Below are 12829 nucleotides of genomic sequence, written 5' to 3'. Positions count from 1 at the left end.
TGGGATGGGCTGTCATCATTGGGTTGCAGGTGCTGGCCTCAGCTTCCCGAGGATGTGTCTTGTTCGTGAAGGGCTGGCATCAGCTGCCTATGGAGGGGATGGCTTTGGCAGTTCATGAGGATGTAGTGAGGTAGGTAACCTGTGTAGAGTTGCGATCCCATTTCCGGAGGAGTGACTCCACACGGGTGTCTTGCGGGACGTAGAGAAGATGGACATGCTGAGGCATCTGTGCCGGCCTCCTTGGGGGTAGGTGAGTTATGGGAACAAGCCCTTTGGTCGTTTTGTTCCTTCTTTTGGGAATGTGCAAAGCGATAGTGTTTCTCCCGGAGGGCATGACGCGGCCGGCCCATGTGGCATGCAGGCCGTTCGAAGAGCCAGAGCTTTATCCGGAGCAGTCCATTGGCCGGGAAGAGATGGGGACACAGTTGCCCTGCCAGGTGCCCTGCCGTGGCCAACCACCTTTCCCTTTCAGGCTTCCAAGTCCCCTCGCATGGCAGAGGTCTTCCATTGAAAGTCTGTCTGTGGTCCTCGGGGACAGTGCCTTTGATCACTGTGAGTTCCTCGGTAGTGTCGCTGTGGCAGTGGAGAATTGCCAGGATGCATGCGGTGCCGTGGGCCTCATCAAAGCAGACAGGCTTGCGGTCTGTCTTCCCTGGTGTTCAGTGTCCCCGTGTTCGCATGATGTCTGTGGCTTCAAGTAGGGTTGAGTCGCCCTGCAGGCAGCAGGAAGGCACTCAGGACGAGGCTGTGAAGCGTTTGAGCGTTTCCTCAGTGGTCTGGGCCGCGAAACCTGCCAGTTGGAAGCTTGCCGATACGTGGCCGGGAAGGTGGCCTAATTTCCGCTGTCAGGTCCCAACCTGTGTCCTGGTTGCTGAAGCCCAACACTTCCCGTTGTGGGCATTCCCACGGGGTCACGGAAAGTGATATGGTCTAGTTGGCGAGAAGAGGCACTTGGGCCGAAGTTCGTTAGCCCCTTGAGTAGTGCCGGGCTGCATCTTGCCTGTAGGCAACTGCAGGTCGGAGTCAGCCCCCCCATGGGAGGTTCCCTTGCTTCTGGGAGCGCTGGGAGTGACCCCAAGGGCACATCAGATGTGCTTGTAGGTGGCAGGGTCTCCAGGTCCACGTAGATGTGACACCCACGGCCGGGAGGCAGGTCTCGTCCAGTCTTTGTGCTTTGGTCAGAAGGCGTGGCTGTGGGAGAGCGGGAGTCTGTGACCTATTTCAGCAGCCCCTGGGGGTTAAACTTCGCATGCGGCCTCTTGAAGCTGACAGGGGTCTTTCTCCTTTTCCTTTCAGTTGGGGGTCCAACCAGGGTGCTGTGTATAAACTGTGGCGTTTACTGTTGGAGGTGTCTGCAGAGGGCCACAGCGACACCCAGAGACCAAGACGCGTATTCAGCGCCACGCACAGGAACCCACAAGCGCATCCTCGTGCGCAGTCACAGTCACACACGCCCACTCACGTGAATACACAGATACAGTGTCTGACACACCGACCAATGTACGTGCCTAACTTCCTCCAGTCATGCTGTGAGACACGCAATCAGTTTTCGGTAATGGATAGTGGTACTTGGAAAGCAGGTTCTGGGCTCACGGCAAGGTAAGTGTTCGCAAGAATCATGTTCTCTGAACCGTGGTGCAATTCAGAAGCCTGCATGATTTCTGTCCACTTCTCAGGTGCAGCTGCAGGGCAAGGCTGGCCGTCGGCAAAGACAAGAAGACCTTCGCGTTGTCTGATGACTGGATGTCCTAAGGAGAACTGGAAAAAGTGGGGCGGGCGCACGTTGCTGAGCGTGGCTGTGGATAACTCAGGACGGTATGCATTCACCCATACTAAAATGTGCCATTGGATATTAGGTTTTCATCAGATGGGCCCAGTGGCTGCAAGAGTGGATTGATTGTTGGTCTTGCTGAGTGGCCTGAAGACTGTGGATTCCCCAGGCTGTTGGAGTACTTCCGGGTCATGGCTCCTCTGCAGAGCCCCACGGCCTGCCCGTTTGTGTTCTGCAGCGTCCCAGCATGTGCTTGGATCGATGATGACACCCTTGTATGCATTCCTTGGAAAATCTGAACAAAATGAGTGAGAACGCTCTACCGTCTCCTTATCGAAACTGAGGTCCAGCACGTTTCCTCTCTCGGGGGTATGGGACAGTTAGGAGTGAGGGCCGACGTCCCCTGCTGACAGGCATGCAAACACCACTAAGGGCTCCAGCATTGGAGGGACTCCTGTGTGAGGGTCGACCGTGTCTGCCCATAAGCTGGGTCATCTATGAATCCCTGGTCCCTGCTAAAAGACCGCTGAGGGAATACAAGGGGCCAGGCTCTCCTGCTAGTCTTCAGAGTCGGAGCGTGTGCTGGTGGAGGCCCAGTGAGCTTGCAGCTTGGAGAGGTGTGTTTTGGCCAGGATCACGCTTTGTGCATGCCGCTTCGGAGGTTGATTCTGGAAGCCAAAGTGAGCAAGCTTCCCTGGTTGGAGCCTGGAGCCTCAGGCCAGGCCTGAGGCCCTCTGTGATGTTGTGTGTGGTGTGGTGAGGTTCCTGAGTGCCCGGTGGGGCTGGAGCAGTGAGCAGGGGTGGGCTGGAGTTGAGCGATGGCAGAAGGGGGCCGATGGACTAGGCCACGGGGCTGCCCCTTTCAGCTCCTCTGCTGAAGCTGCCGGCACACTGTTGGTGCTAAGTGGATCATCGTGGAGTGGGCTGAGGATCGAGTGCTGCATTTAAGCCTGTGTGGTGGCTGGGGGCCTGGAGAGAAAGTTAAGGTATCATGAGGACACGTCCTATGTAATGTCGTGGGATGGGCTGTCATCATTGGGTTGCAGGTGCTGGCCTCAGCTTCCCGAGGATGTGTCTTGTTCGTGAAGGGCTGGCATCAGCTGCCTATGGAGGGGATGGCTTTGGCAGTTCATGAGGATGTAGTGAGGTAGGTAACCTGTGTAGAGTTGCGATCCCATTTCCGGAGGAGTGACTCCACACGGGTGTCTTGCGGGACGTAGAGAAGATGGACATGCTGAGGCATCTGTGCCGGCCTCCTTGGGGGTAGGTGAGTTATGGGAACAAGCCCTTTGGTCGTTTTGTTCCTTCTTTTGGGAATGTGCAAAGCGATAGTGTTTCTCCCGGAGGGCATGATGCGGCCGGCCCATGTGGCATGCAGGCCGTTCGAAGAGCCAGAGCTTTATCCGGAGCAGTCCATTGGCCGGGAAGAGATGGGGACACAGTTGCCCTGCCAGGTGCCCTGCCGTGGCCAACCACCTTTCCCTTTCAGGCTTCCAAGTCCCCTCGCATGGCAGAGGTCTTCCATTGAAAGTCTGTCTGTGGTCCTCGGGGACAGTGCCTTTGATCACTGTGAGTTCCTCGGTAGTGTCGCTGTGGCAGTGGAGAATTGCCAGGATGCATGCGGTGCCGTGGGCCTCATCAAAGCAGACAGGCTTGCGGTCTGTCTTCCCTGGTGTTCAGTGTCCCCGTGTTCGCATGATGTCTGTGGCTTCAAGTAGGGTTGAGTCGCCCTGCAGGCAGCAGGAAGGCACTCAGGACGAGGCTGTGAAGCGTTTGAGCGTTTCCTCAGTGGTCTGGGCCACGAAACCTGCCAGTTGGAAGCTTGCCGATACGTGGCCGGGAAGGTGGCCTAATTTCCGCTGTCAGGTCCCAACCTGTGTCATGGTTGCTGAAGCCCAACACTTCCCGTTGTGGGCATTCCCACGGGGTCACGGAAAGTGATATGGTCTAGTTGGCGAGAAGAGGCACTTGGGCCGAAGTTCGTTAGCCCCTTGAGTAGTGCCGGGCTGCATCTTGCCTGTAGGCAACTGCAGGTCGGAGTCAGCCCCCCCATGGGAGGTTCCCTTGCTTCTGGGAGCGCTGGGAGTGACCCCAAGGGCACATCAGATGTGCTTGTAGGTGGCAGGGTCTCCAGGTCCACGTAGATGTGACACCCACGGCCGGGAGGCAGGTCTCGTCCAGTCTTTGTGCTTTGGTCAGAAGGCGTGGCTGTGGGAGAGCGGGAGTCTGTGACCTATTTCAGCAGCCCCTGGGGGTTAAACTTCGCATGCGGCCTCTTGAAGCTGACAGGGGTCTTTCTCCTTTTCCTTTCAGTTGGGGGTCCAACCAGGGTGCTGTGTATAAACTGTGGCGTTTACTGTTGGAGGTGTCTGCAGAGGGCCACAGCGACACCCAGAGACCAAGACGCGTATTCAGCGCCACGCACAGGAACCCACAAGCGCATCCTCGTGCGCAGTCACAGTCACACACGCCCACTCACGTGAATACACAGATACAGTGTCTGACACACCGACCAATGTACGTGCCTAACTTCCTCCAGTCATGCTGTGAGACACGCAATCAGTTTTTGGTAATGGATAGTGGTACTTGGAAAGCAGGTTCTGGGCTCACGGCAAGGTAAGTGTTCGCAAGAATCATGTTCTCTGAACCGTGGTGCAATTCAGAAGCCTGCATGATTTCTGTCCACTTCTCAGGTGCAGCTGCAGGGCAAGGCTGGCCGTCGGCAAAGACAAGAAGACCTTCGCGTTGTCTGATGACTGGATGTCCTAAGGAGAACTGGAAAAAGTGGGGCGGGCGCACGTTGCTGAGCGTGGCTGTGGATAACTCAGGACGGTATGCATTCACCCATACTAAAATGTGCCATTGGATATTAGGTTTTCATCAGATGGGCCCAGTGGCTGCAAGAGTGGATTGATTGTTGGTCTTGCTGAGTGGCCTGAAGACTGTGGATTCCCCAGGCTGTTGGAGTACTTCCGGGTCATGGCTCCTCTGCAGAGCCCCACGGCCTGCCCGTTTGTGTTCTGCAGCGTCCCAGCATGTGCTTGGATCGATGATGACACCCTTGTATGCATTCCTTGGAAAATCTGAACAAAATGAGTGAGAACGCTCTACCGTCTCCTTATCGAAACTGAGGTCCAGCACGTTTCCTCTCTTGGGGGTATGGGACAGTTAGGAGTGAGGGCCGACGTCCCCTGCTGACAGGCATGCAAACACCACTAAGGGCTCCAGCATTGGAGGGACTCCTGTGTGAGGGTCGACCGTGTCTGCCCATAAGCTGGGTCATCTATGAGTCCCCGGTCCCTGCTAAAAGACCGCTGAGGGAATACAAGGGGGCAGGCTCTCCTGCTAGTCTTCAGAGTCGGAGCGTGTGCTGGTGGAGGCCCAGTGAGCTTGCAGCTTGGAGAGGTGTGTTTTGGCCAGGATCACGCTTTGTGCATGCCGCTTCGGAGGTTGATTCTGGAAGCCAAAGTGAGCAAGCTTCCCTGGTTGGAGCCTGGAGCCTCAGGCCAGGCCTGAGGCCCTCTGTGATGTTGTGTGTGGTGTGGTGAGGTTCCTGAGTGCCCGGTGGGGCTGGAGCAGTGAGCAGGGGTGGGCTGGAGTTGAGCGATGGCAGAAGGGGGCCGATGGACTAGGCCACGGGGCTGCCCCTTTCAGCTCCTCTGCTGAAGCTGCCGGCACACTGTTGGTGCTAAGTGGATCATCGTGGAGTGGGCTGAGGATCGAGTGCTGCATTTAAGCCTGTGTGGTGGCTGGGGGCCTGGAGAGAAAGTTAAGGTATCATGAGGACACGTCCTATGTAATGTCGTGGGATGGGCTGTCATCATTGGGTTGCAGGTGCTGGCCTCAGCTTCCCGAGGATGTGTCTTGTTCGTGAAGGGCTGGCATCAGCTGCCTATGGAGGGGATGGCTTTGGCAGTTCATGAGGATGTAGTGAGGTAGGTAACCTGTGTAGAGTTGCGATCCCATTTCCGGAGGAGTGACTCCACACGGGTGTCTTGCGGGACGTAGAGAAGATGGACATGCTGAGGCATCTGTGCCGGCCTCCTTGGGGGTAGGTGAGTTATGGGAACAAGCCCTTTGGTCGTTTTGTTCCTTCTTTTGGGAATGTGCAAAGCGATAGTGTTTCTCCCGGAGGGCATGACGCGGCCGGCCCATGTGGCATGCAGGCCGTTCGAAGAGCCAGAGCTTTATCCGGAGCAGTCCATTGGCCGGGAAGAGATGGGGACACAGTTGCCCTGCCAGGTGCCCTGCCGTGGCCAACCACCTTTCCCTTTCAGGCTTCCAAGTCCCCTCGCATGGCAGAGGTCTTCCATTGAAAGTCTGTCTGTGGTCCTCGGGGACAGTGCCTTTGATCACTGTGAGTTCCTCGGTAGTGTCGCTGTGGCAGTGGAGAATTACCAGGATGCATGCGGTGCCGTGGGCCTCATCAAAGCAGACAGGCTTGCGGTCTGTCTTCCCTGGTGTTCAGTGTCCCCGTGTTCGCATGATGTCTGTGGCTTCAAGTAGGGTTGAGTCGCCCTGCAGGCAGCAGGAAGGCACTCAGGACGAGGCTGTGAAGCGTTTGAGCGTTTCCTCAGTGGTCTGGGCCGCGAAACCTGCCAGTTGGAAGCTTGCCGATACGTGGCCGGGAAGGTGGCCTAATTTCCGCTGTCAGGTCCCAACCTGTGTCATGGTTGCTGAAGCCCAACACTTCCCGTTGTGGGCATTCCCACGGGGTCACGGAAAGTGATATGGTCTAGTTGGCGAGAAGAGGCACTTGGGCCGAAGTTCGTTAGCCCCTTGAGTAGTGCCGGGCTGCATCTTGCCTGTAGGCAACTGCAGGTCGGAGTCAGCCCCCCCATGGGAGGTTCCCTTGCTTCTGGGAGCGCTGGGAGTGACCCCAAGGGCACATCAGATGTGCTTGTAGGTGGCAGGGTCTCCAGTTCCACGTAGATGTGACACCCACGGCCGGGAGGCAGGTCTCGTCCAGTCTTTGTGCTTTGGTCAGAAGGCGTGGCTGTGGGAGAGCGGGAGTCTGTGACCTATTTCAGCAGCCCCTGGGGGTTAAACTTCGCATGCGGCCTCTTGAAGCTGACAGGGGTCTTTCTCCTTTTCCTTTCAGTTGGGGGTCCAACCAGGGTGCTGTGTATAAACTGTGGCGTTTACTGTTGGAGGTGTCTGCAGAGGGCCACAGCGACACCCAGAGACCAAGACGCGTATTCAGCGCCACGCACAGGAACCCACAAGCGCATCCTCGTGCGCAGTCACAGTCACACACGCCCACTCACGTGAATACACAGATACAGTGTCTGACACACCGACCAATGTACGTGCCTAACTTCCTCCAGTCATGCTGTGAGACACGCAATCAGTTTTCGGTAATGGATAGTGGTACTTGGAAAGCAGGTTCTGGGCTCACGGCAAGGTAAGTGTTCGCAAGAATCATGTTCTCTGAACCGTGGTGCAATTCAGAAGCCTGCATGATTTCTGTCCACTTCTCAGGTGCAGCTGCAGGACAAGGCTGGCCGTCGGCAAAGACAAGAAGACCTTCGCGTTGTCTGATGACTGGATGTCCTAAGGAGAACTGGAAAAAGTGGGGCGGGCGCACGTTGCTGAGCGTGGCTGTGGATAACTCAGGACGGTATGCATTCACCCATACTAAAATGTGCCATTGGATATTAGGTTTTCATCAGATGGGCCCAGTGGCTGCAAGAGTGGATTGATTGTTGGTCTTGCTGAGTGGCCTGAAGACTGTGGATTCCCCAGGCTGTTGGAGTACTTCCGGGTCATGGCTCCTCTGCAGAGCCCCACGGCCTGCCCGTTTGTGTTCTGCAGCGTCCCAGCATGTGCTTGGATCGATGATGACACCCTTGTATGCATTCCTTGGAAAATCTGAACAAAATGAGTGAGAACGCTCTACCGTCTCCTTATCGAAACTGAGGTCCAGCACGTTTCCTCTCTCGGGGGTATGGGACAGTTAGGAGTGAGGGCCGACGTCCCCTGCTGACAGGCATGCAAACACCACTAAGGGCTCCAGCATTGGAGGGACTCCTGTGTGAGGGTCGACCGTGTCTGCCCATAAGCTGGGTCATCTATGAGTCCCCGGTCCCTGCTAAAAGACCGCTGAGGGAATACAAGGGGGCAGGCTCTCCTGCTAGTCTTCAGAGTCGGAGCGTGTGCTGGTGGAGGCCCAGTGAGCTTGCAGCTTGGAGAGGTGTGTTTTGGCCAGGATCACGCTTTGTGCATGCCGCTTCGGAGGCTGATTCTGGAAGCCAAAGTGAGCAAGCTTCCCTGGTTGGAGCCTGGAGCCTCAGGCCAGGCCTGAGGCCCTCTGTGATGTTGTGTGTGGTGTGGTGAGGTTCCTGAGTGCCCGGTGGGGCTGGAGCAGTGAGCAGGGGTGGGCTGGAGTTGAGCGATGGCAGAAGGGGGCCGATGGACTAGGCCACGGGGCTGCCCCTTTCAGCTCCTCTGCTGAAGCTGCCGGCACACTGTTGGTGCTAAGTGGATCATCGTGGAGTGGGCTGAGGATCGAGTGCTGCATTTAAGCCTGTGTGGTGGCTGGGGGCCTGGAGAGAAAGTTAAGGTATCATGAGGACACGTCCTATGTAATGTCGTGGGATGGGCTGTCATCATTGGGTTGCAGGTGCTGGCCTCAGCTTCCCGAGGATGTGTCTTGTTCGTGAAGGGCTGGCATCAGCTGCCTATGGAGGGGATGGCTTTGGCAGTTCATGAGGATGTAGTGAGGTAGGTAACCTGTGTAGAGTTGCGATCCCATTTCCGGAGGAGTGACTCCACACGGGTGTCTTGCGGGACGTAGAGAAGATGGACATGCTGAGGCATCTGTGCCGGCCTCCTTGGGGGTAGGTGAGTTATGGGAACAAGCCCTTTGGTCGTTTTGTTCCTTCTTTTGGGAATGTGCAAAGCGATAGTGTTTCTCCCGGAGGGCATGACGCGGCCGGCCCATGTGGCATACAGGCCGTTCGAAGAGCCAGAGCTTTATCCGGAGCAGTCCATTGGCCGGGAAGAGATGGGGACACAGTTGCCCTGCCAGGTGCCCTGCCGTGGCCAACCACCTTTCCCTTTCAGGCTTCCAAGTCCCCTCGCATGGCAGAGGTCTTCCATTGAAAGTCTGTCTGTGGTCCTCGGGGACAGTGCCTTTGATCACTGTGAGTTCCTCGGTAGTGTCGCTGTGGCAGTGGAGAATTGCCAGGATGCATGCGGTGCCGTGGGCCTCATCAAAGCAGACAGGCTTGCGGTCTGTCTTCCCTGGTGTTCAGTGTCCCCGTGTTCGCATGATGTCTGTGGCTTCAAGTAGGGTTGAGTCGCCCTGCAGGCAGCAGGAAGGCACTCAGGACGAGGCTGTGAAGCGTTTGAGCGTTTCCTCAGTGGTCTGGGCCGCGAAACCTGCCAGTTGGAAGCTTGCCGATACGTGGCCGGGAAGGTGGCCTAATTTCCGCTGTCAGGTCCCAACCTGTGTCATGGTTGCTGAAGCCCAACACTTCCCGTTGTGGGCATTCCCACGGGGTCACGGAAAGTGATATGGTCTAGTTGGCGAGAAGAGGCACTTGGGCCGAAGTTCGTTAGCCCCTTGAGTAGTGCCGGGCTGCATCTTGCCTGTAGGCAACTGCAGGTCGGAGTCAGCCCCCCCATGGGAGGTTCCCTTGCTTCTGGGAGCGCTGGGAGTGACCCCAAGGGCACATCAGATGTGCTTGTAGGTGGCAGGGTCTCCAGGTCCACGTAGATGTGACACCCACGGCCGGGAGGCAGGTCTCGTCCAGTCTTTGTGCTTTGGTCAGAAGGCGTGGCTGTGGGAGAGCGGGAGTCTGTGACCTATTTCAGCAGCCCCTGGGGGTTAAACTTCGCATGCGGCCTCTTGAAGCTGACAGGGGTCTTTCTCCTTTTCCTTTCAGTTGGGGGTCCAACCAGGGTGCTGTGTATAAACTGTGGCGTTTACTGTTGGAGGTGTCTGCAGAGGGCCACAGCGACACCCAGAGACCAAGACGCGTATTCAGCGCCACGCACAGGAACCCACAAGCGCATCCTCGTGCGCAGTCACAGTCACACACGCCCACTCACGTGAATACACAGATACAGTGTCTGACACACCGACCAATGTACGTGCCTAACTTCCTCCAGTCATGCTGTGAGACACGCAATCAGTTTTCGGTAATGGATAGTGGTACTTGGAAAGCAGGTTCTGGGCTCACGGCAAGGTAAGTGTTCGCAAGAATCATGTTCTCTGAACCGTGGTGCAATTCAGAAGCCTGCATGATTTCTGTCCACTTCTCAGGTGCAGCTGCAGGACAAGGCTGGCCGTCGGCAAAGACAAGAAGACCTTCGCGTTGTCTGATGACTGGATGTCCTAAGGAGAACTGGAAAAAGTGGGGCGGGCGCACGTTGCTGAGCGTGGCTGTGGATAACTCAGGACGGTATGCATTCACCCATACTAAAATGTGCCATTGGATATTAGGTTTTCATCAGATGGGCCCAGTGGCTGCAAGAGTGGATTGATTGTTGGTCTTGCTGAGTGGCCTGAAGACTGTGGATTCCCCAGGCTGTTGGAGTACTTCCGGGTCATGGCTCCTCTGCAGAGCCCCACGGCCTGCCCGTTTGTGTTCTGCAGCGTCCCAGCATGTGCTTGGATCGATGATGACACCCTTGTATGCATTCCTTGGAAAATCTGAACAAAATGAGTGAGAACGCTCTACCGTCTCCTTATCGAAACTGAGGTCCAGCACGTTTCCTCTCTCGGGGGTATGGGACAGTTAGGAGTGAGGGCCGACGTCCCCTGCTGACAGGCATGCAAACACCACTAAGGGCTCCAGCATTGGAGGGACTCCTGTGTGAGGGTCGACCGTGTCTGCCCATAAGCTGGGTCATCTATGAGTCCCCGGTCCCTGCTAAAAGACCGCTGAGGGAATACAAGGGGGCAGGCTCTCCTGCTAGTCTTCAGAGTCGGAGCGTGTGCTGGTGGAGGCCCAGTGAGCTTGCAGCTTGGAGAGGTGTGTTTTGGCCAGGATCACGCTTTGTGCATGCCGCTTCGGAGGCTGATTCTGGAAGCCAAAGTGAGCAAGCTTCCCTGGTTGGAGCCTGGAGCCTCAGGCCAGGCCTGAGGCCCTCTGTGATGTTGTGTGTGGTGTGGTGAGGTTCCTGAGTGCCCGGTGGGGCTGGAGCAGTGAGCAGGGGTGGGCTGGAGTTGAGCGATGGCAGAAGGGGGCCGATGGACTAGGCCACGGGGCTGCCCCTTTCAGCTCCTCTGCTGAAGCTGCCGGCACACTGTTGGTGCTAAGTGGATCATCGTGGAGTGGGCTGAGGATCGAGTGCTGCATTTAAGCCTGTGTGGTGGCTGGGGGCCTGGAGAGAAAGTTAAGGTATCATGAGGACACGTCCTATGTAATGTCGTGGGATGGGCTGTCATCATTGGGTTGCAGGTGCTGGCCTCAGCTTCCCGAGGATGTGTCTTGTTCGTGAAGGGCTGGCATCAGCTGCCTATGGAGGGGATGGCTTTGGCAGTTCATGAGGATGTAGTGAGGTAGGTAACCTGTGTAGAGTTGCGATCCCATTTCCGGAGGAGTGACTCCACACGGGTGTCTTGCGGGACGTAGAGAAGATGGACATGCTGAGGCATCTGTGCCGGCCTCCTTGGGGGTAGGTGAGTTATGGGAACAAGCCCTTTGGTCGTTTTGTTCCTTCTTTTGGGAATGTGCAAAGCGATAGTGTTTCTCCCGGAGGGCATGACGCGGCCGGCCCATGTGGCATGCAGGCCGTTCGAAGAGCCAGAGCTTTATCCGGAGCAGTCCATTGGCCGGGAAGAGATGGGGACACAGTTGCCCTGCCAGGTGCCCTGCCGTGGCCAACCACCTTTCCCTTTCAGGCTTCCAAGTCCCCTCGCATGGCAGAGGTCTTCCATTGAAAGTCTGTCTGTGGTCCTCGGGGACAGTGCCTTTGATCACTGTGAGTTCCTCGGTAGTGTCGCTGTGGCAGTGGAGAATTGCCAGGATGCATGCGGTGCCGTGGGCCTCATCAAAGCAGACAGGCTTGCGGTCTGTCTTCCCTGGTGTTCAGTGTCCCCGTGTTCGCATGATGTCTGTGGCTTCAAGTAGGGTTGAGTCGCCCTGCAGGCAGCAGGAGGGCACTTAGGACGAGGCTGTGAAGCGTTTGAGCGTTTCCTCAGTGGTCTGGGCCGCGAAACCTGCCAGTTGGAAGCTTGCCGATACGTGGCCGGGAAGGTGGCCTAATTTCCGCTGTCAGGTCCCAACCTGTGTCCTGGTTGCTGAAGCCCAACACTTCCCGTTGTGGGCATTCCCACGGGGTCACGGCAAGTGATATGGTCTAGTTGGCGAGAAGAGGCACTTGGGCCGAAGTTCGTTAGCCCCTTGAGTAGTGCCGGGCTGCATCTTGCCTGTAGGCAACTGCAGGTCGGAGTCAGCCCCCCCATGGGAGGTTCCCTTGCTTCTGGGAGTGCTGGGAGTGACCCCAAGGGCACATCAGATGTGCTTGTAGGTGGCAGGGTCTCCAGGTCCACGTAGATGTGACACCCACGGCCGGGAGGCAGGTCTCGTCCAGTCTTTGTGCTTTGGTCAGAAGGCGTGGCTGTGGGAGAGCGGGAGTCTGTGACCTATTTCAGCAGCCCCTGGGCGTTAAACTTCGCATGCGGCCTCTTGAAGCTGACAGGGGTCTTTCTCCTTTTCCTTTCAGTTGGGGGTCCAACCAGGGTGCTGTGTATAAACTGTGGCGTTTACTGTTGGAGGTGTCTGCAGAGGGCCACAGCGACACCCAGAGACCAAGACGCGTATTCAGCGCCACGCACAGGAACCCACAAGCGCATCCTCGTGCGCAGTCACAGTCACACACGCCCACTCACGTGAATACACAGATACAGTGTCTGACACACCGACCAATGTACGTGCCTAACTTCCTCCAGTCATGCTGTGAGACACGCAATCAGTTTTCGGTAATGGATAGTGGTACTTGGAAAGCAGGTTCTGGGCTCACGGCAAGGTAAGTGTTCGCAAGAATCATGTTCTCTGAACCGTGGTGCAATTCAGAAGCCTGCATGATTTCTGTCCACTTCTCAGG

At 56.7% G+C, this 12829-nt stretch overlaps 4 non-coding genes across 4 annotated transcripts; all 4 read left to right on the top strand.

The window, feature by feature from the left end:
• The first annotated feature begins 2026 nt into the window (after nt 1-2026).
• On the top strand, nt 2027-2119 carry LOC133086339 (small nucleolar RNA SNORD116). The gene has a single exon (XR_009700095.1). It is a non-coding gene; the product is annotated as a small nucleolar RNA SNORD116 (small nucleolar RNA).
• A 2695-nt stretch (nt 2120-4814) lies between these two features.
• Nucleotides 4815-4907, top strand: LOC133086338 (small nucleolar RNA SNORD116). Its single transcript, XR_009700094.1, has one exon. It is a non-coding gene; the product is annotated as a small nucleolar RNA SNORD116 (small nucleolar RNA).
• Nucleotides 4908-7602: 2695 nt separating this feature from the next.
• LOC133086336 (small nucleolar RNA SNORD116) lies at nt 7603-7695 on the top strand. The gene has a single exon (XR_009700093.1). It is a non-coding gene; the product is annotated as a small nucleolar RNA SNORD116 (small nucleolar RNA).
• Nucleotides 7696-10390: 2695 nt separating this feature from the next.
• LOC133086335 (small nucleolar RNA SNORD116) lies at nt 10391-10483 on the top strand. Its single transcript, XR_009700092.1, has one exon. It is a non-coding gene; the product is annotated as a small nucleolar RNA SNORD116 (small nucleolar RNA).
• The last annotated feature ends 2346 nt before the right edge of the window (nt 10484-12829 follow it).

The sequence above is a fragment of the Eubalaena glacialis genome, chromosome 2 (assembly GCF_028564815.1).
Source record: "Eubalaena glacialis isolate mEubGla1 chromosome 2, mEubGla1.1.hap2.+ XY, whole genome shotgun sequence".
Taxonomy (NCBI): Eukaryota; Metazoa; Chordata; class Mammalia; order Artiodactyla; family Balaenidae; genus Eubalaena; species Eubalaena glacialis.
The sequence above is the reverse complement of the archived record's forward strand: the minus strand, read 5'-3'. Positions and strand labels throughout refer to the sequence as shown.